The sequence below is a fragment of the Micropterus dolomieu genome, linkage group LG07, assembly GCF_021292245.1.
Source record: "Micropterus dolomieu isolate WLL.071019.BEF.003 ecotype Adirondacks linkage group LG07, ASM2129224v1, whole genome shotgun sequence".
Classification (NCBI taxonomy): domain Eukaryota; kingdom Metazoa; phylum Chordata; class Actinopteri; order Centrarchiformes; family Centrarchidae; genus Micropterus; species Micropterus dolomieu.
In genome coordinates, this window is record NC_060156.1 from 369,541 (window position 1) to 375,612 (window position 6,072).

Consider the following 6,072-nt stretch of genomic DNA (forward strand, 5'->3'; position numbering starts at 1 on the left):
AACAGGAAGTTAAAGGCCTCTGCACACAAGCTAACACGCTAACTGTCTGTTAGCATATTAACAGCATGCTAACAGGAGCTAAAGGCCTCTGCGCACAAGCTAACACGCTAACTGTCTGATAGCATGCTAACAGCATTCTAACAGGAAGTTAAAGGCCTCTGCACACAAGCTAACACGCTAACTCTCTGTTAGCATACTAACAGCATTCTAACAGGAAGTTAAAGGCCTCTGCACACACGCTAACTGTCTGTTAGCATATTAACAGCATGCTAACAGGAGCTAAAGGCCTCTGCACACAAGCTAACATGCTAACTCTCTGTTAGCTTACCAACAGCATTCTAACAGGAAGTTAAAGGCCTCTGCACACAAGCTAACATGCTAACTGTTAGCATATTAACAGCATGCTATCGTAATGCTAAAGGACTCTGCACACAAGCTAACATGCTAACTGTTAGCATACTAACAGCATGCATTTTACGCTACATATTTATACCTCAGTGTTTTCGGCTGCTGGAGGTTTTGAAATGTTTCATTTCAGCTTATGGTTGAAAAATGTTGGCTTCCTCATCCTCCTCCTCTGCAGCAGCAGCTGGGTTATGAAAGGATGCTTTTGAACCCGTTTCCGTAAACTTTAATGACGGACCAAAGTTACGGACTCGCTGTGTAAACCACACTGTGTACAAGAAGAGCAGCTTCTGTCAGGACGGCTTGCTATTGGTCAACGGGGTGAATTCATGTTTTCAGCAGAGGTGAACTCAGCATGAAAGATTGATGCGGTGATTCATCTGAAGTGAACTAACGTCTAAATGTCTTTGCACAGAAAACAAAGGATGTGAGACTGAAATTACAGAAAACTTTTTTACTCAGGGTTGTTAAACTCACTGAGATCTTTAACTGCAGTAAAAATATTAAATATAACTTTATCTGAGTTTACTTTAAAGTCCTGCATTCAAAATGTTTCTAAAGTTCAGATGTAAAATGTTACATGTCATTAGCAAAACAAATGAAGTAATGAAGTATGAAGTAAAATCATGTAATAATGTGTATTTATATGCACAGTATATACATATATATGTGTATAAATATATATACTGTGTATCATCTTACCATCACAGTAAACCCTCTAGGGGCCCTTTTTTCTGCTGGAGGCTCCAGGCTCCTCGTAAAGTTTCACTTTAACCACACGGTCGTGGTGGAAACGTCTTTAACGGGACTCGACGCCCACCGACGGGGAATTCCTCGCTGATGGGAGGAACCCTTCCAGCGTAGTAAACACGCACGTCATCATTAAAGACTTTGTTATGAACTGATCTCAGGCGCCGGCTTTAAAGGCCTGTAGCGGGGATGTGGTCCTGGTTCTCAGCCTGGTGTGACTCATGAGGGTTCTGGCGGATCTTCAGAGGAGCACAGAGTCCTGGTTGTGTCATGGAGGCACACAGGGCCATCTGGGCCCTCCTGGTCTCAGGGGACCAGAGTCTAATAATAATCAGTGAATGGCTCACTGAGGAATTATTGTCTGTCAACGCTGCACGGGAGGAAAGAGGACGATGCTGACAGAGAGAGCTCACCTCTGAACCTGGATCTGTTTTAAACCTGTTCATGTGTTAAAGGAGAACGAGGAAGTGACTCACCTGGAGAACCGGTGCCCGGAGAACGAGTGACGTAAGACTCGGGAGGGGCAGGACGTGGGCCCAGAGGACCATAGGAGACCTCCATCCCCTCCTGACAGCCACTGAATCTGTTAGCTTAGCTCAGCTAATGTATCACAAGCAGCTACGCTTTAGCCTTCAGACTTTAGCCCTGCTAGCATCATGTTAGCCTTCAGACTTTAGCCCTGCTAGCATCATGTTAGCCTTCAGACTTTAGCCCTGCTAGCATCATGTTAGCTTCATTTAGCTTCTAGCTGATGTGACTATTAGTAGCGTGATCTCGCTGACATCAGGTTAGCTTTGTGCCATGTCTGTACACAGCTAATCACGCTTGCCGTCTGGTACTAACGCACAGCGCAGCCTTTAGCATCATAGTTCAGAAACGTCAGAGGAAGGAGGGGGTTTGGGTGGACGCGTGGGACAAAAACCGGACCTTCACCCACGAGACTGGTGTTTGTTTCCCGTGTGGAACAAAAAGTCAACATTGGATCGTTTTAGGTAATGTAACGTACATAATTTAGTTATTTTAACCCAAACCAGATCTTTTCCTAACGCTAGCCAAGTAGTAAACCTAAACAAATTACGACGTTAACCACTAACATTGCCTAAATATGTATTGTTGCTAACGTGACCGCGGAGCCCGACTTACCAGGGTACCCGGGGCGTTATGGAACACCGGTTTGTGGCTATTAAACTCTTTATTGTAATAGTTTTAATTCCAGTAAAATGATGATCTGTTGTATTTAAATGCAGAATTACAAACCTGTGCTAACGGCTGCAAAGCCACTGACGGGGTCGATCATTCAGATGTAATGACGAGGAAGCAATATGTCCTGTACACGCCAAGACAAACATGTGACACGATAAAAACAGATAATGCTTCTGTTTATTTGGTGTGACTGCAGGCTAGCAGCGAGGCTAACCGCTAACCCTCGAAGTCTTCTTCTTCTGTTCTTGACATGAATCAGCCGTGCCGCCGGCTCTCGCTCGCTGACCGTGAGACTCACGTAACCGACACTTTTCACAGGCTGTCACGCCACACGTCCCTTTTCTCACGCAGAGAAAGATGGCGTCACTGCGATCATCAGCTCCGCCCAGCTGACGCGACACCAACGTCCGCCAGAACATCATAACAGAGAGAGCAGGACAAAAACTCATGAGGTGGTGAAAGAAACACTTTACTGCCTGGTTCAAACACATGTCAGTGAGCAGAATCAAACTATACATGTGAACAAGCTTCAGTCACTCATATTTTTAACCCTCCAGATTCTCCTGAGGGTCCCGTTGTTCAACCCCCCCCCACATCAGAGGGACTCCATAAATCCTCTAGACTGCAGGAAACTCCTGGTTAGCTTCGGTCTGTCTTGATGAACAAACAGTGAGAGGTTGTGTGATGCTCTGCAGTGATTCCTGTGAACACAGACTGAGGCCCCGGGCTCTGTTTGCACGCCGTTAGCACGCCGTTAGCAGGCTGTTAGCGGAGCTACCTGCAGGCTCTGGGCTCTCTGCCAGCTGCACTTCCTTCACTTCGCTCCTCAGCTCATAAAACTGTCAGGACGCTTGTACACACACTCACCTTTAACACCATTTAACTCACATCACTTCCCCCGTTCAGCACACACACATCGCTGAGTCTCGGCGTGCGAGGAAGAGCAGCCATGTTTGACAGCTGTGCCCGGTTAGCTGCTAATTTACTAATGACCTTATATTTGGTTGCTCTGACAGGGACGCATTAATATTTATCACCTGTGGTCTCTGGACAGTCACCTTGGAAATGAGTTAATCAGTCTGTGTAATGTCATTAACATGTGATGGGTGGAACCTTAACCCCGAGCGTTCATTTAGCCTAATTAGCACATCATTGGCGGCGTTGGCGTTGTCTCCCTGCCCAGTTAGCTGATGTTGAGTCAGCGGCGCAGACTTGTCCTCCTGCAGCTCAGAGCTCCGTACCTGCACCTGGAACGCGTCCTCAGTCCTAATAAACCTTTTTCCAAGCATTACATGTCGCACGCCTCTGGAGCAACGAGGGGTTCAGTGTCTCGCTCAGGGACTCATCGGTGGACGAGTCACAGTGGGGACTGAACCCGGGGTTGTGTGATGCTCTCACACCAAAGGCATGTGTCTTATCCACTGTCCCATCACCCCCAAACTGACATGTACGAGCGTTTCCCAGCCCTTCAGTATGATACCACGTGACGTTTAACACGCCATAACGTGTCGTCAAAAAGGGTCGACGTTCGTTTTGGGCGACAGAGCTTCTAGTTTTAGGAAAAGATGGAGGTTTGTCGCTTTTTAACCAACATTTGGTTGGTTTCATATGAACGATGTTCATAAAAGTCCAGGGTTTGACACGTCCCCCGCCCCCTCCTGCCTCCTCACACCATTTATAACCTGGTGGCTTCCTCCTGCGCTGCCGTCGTACGGCCACTAGAGGTCACCAACAACTGTGAACGGGGTCGTGATGAGCTGAACAATAATCGACCTGGACGCCCGTTTGTCTGGAGGGGACGGGCTGAGCAGCAGGGGGACATGGTGGCTGGTGGGTTTGGCCTTAGTGTTTCGTTCTGCTGGTTTGGGTCTGAGGAGACCAGTTATCGTGGCGGCGGCGGCGTTGGTTTTCTTCATATTCCAAGGACCCCCCCCCCTTAATTTGCATTGTGCACAGATCCACTCGTTTTGTCTTCTAGCCTGACGAGCTTTCCAGATCGTCTATGAAACACAATCGACGCTCATTTCAACACATCTGTCACACAAACTGGCTGCTGTGTGCAGACGGGTCCGAACGTCAGGACGGCGTTCCACCCAGAACATCTGAACATCTGCAGCTGAGCAGAGCTGGACGGCGCCGTCCTGTCCACCTGTGCTGGACAGATCTCCGCTCGGGCGGCTCCTCTGACAGTCAGCTGACTCATCCGGCTAATCACTGCCACCGGAAACTGTTTGACTCCAAACCGCCGTCCTCCTCTCGCCGTCTGCCGCCATCAGCAAACAAATAAAACCCAGCAGAGACGATCTGTTTCAGGTGGAACCTGTTAAACAGACGCTTCACGGTTGAGATCCTCCCGTCTCTCTGTGAGGAGCTAGAGCGTCTTCGTGGGTGGCTGATTGACAGCTGAGAGGCGGCGTTGCGAGGAGACGAGCTGTCAGCTTGTGCGGTGACGACCGGCTGGAAACTCTCCGCTCAGAGATCTGAACATGTGATGCAACGAGAGGCCTGCGGAGCTCAGTGAACGAGATCTGTCCCAGGACCCTGGACCCAGGACTCTGGACTCTGGACTGACCCGGCCGCCTGACGGCTGAGTAACGCCGCCTGGGAGATACAGCGTGCTGAACGCAGGTTGCAAAAGACCCGTCACTAACTTCAGCCACTCCAACACATCCTGCACTGACCAGCCACCACAAAGCAGCCGCCAGATTCTGATTTCCCTCTGAGACGCTCCCTGTAATCCCCCGAGTGCAGATGATGGTACCTGCCGCTGAGCTGGAGGCGGAGTTACCTCGCTCTGCGTCACCTGTCTCTCTCCCTCTCTTTCCTAAACGATCTTGAGTCAGTACGGTGAACCAGCTGCTCTGTGCCCGCCCACCTTTATCAGTAGCCAATCACCACAGTGCACCGTGGCCTGCGTCCAATCATCACCTGGCCAGTCACACACAGACAATCATGAGACTTCATCACAGAGGGCCCCTCTCTGCCCAGGGGCCCCAGGGCACGTGCCCAGGCTGCCCATATGCTAGATGCGGGTCAGCTAGGAGACCTCACGCGGCTCATAAGGAGGTCAGCGCAGAGGCATGCTGGGAAATCTGTCTGCTTCTCCTGAAAGTGAAAGGCAGCAGCCATGTTTGTAGTCCAAATCTGTGAGAGAATAAGAACCACAGTCCGCAGCTGCACTTCCTGCCTCTGCAGCCGAGTCAGAGCAGTCGGACGGGAACGCGGTCCTCGCCGAGTCCCCGCCGAGTCCCCGCCGAGTCCTCGCCGAGTCCTCGCACACAGCGTGATGATGCGAATGAACTGCGGTGACCACAGCGGTAGGAAGCCAGCGAGGTGACACACACTACTTTTAAAATGCTTGTTTTCTGAATGGAGTTTGGATCCATCGGGCCGCCGTACCGCCCGGCAGGAAGACGCGTCTCTCCACGTCCGCTGCACGTTTACTTCTTTATAATACATATATATTATATTAGATGTAGTTTTTTCTGCTCCCGTTTATTCAGTTACTTTACAAAGTCAGATCTTTACAGCCAAGAGTTTATAAAAGATGACGTTTTGAATTGAACATCAGCTGTTTCCAGCTGCACACACGTGACTTTAAGTTTTGTGTAACAGTGTTTGATGCAGCAGCTGTGTGACGCCAGCAGAACCACGCTGACAGCAGCAGGTACTTGCGGTATTCAGCGGGGGGGGGGGGGGGGGGACTTCTGTCCT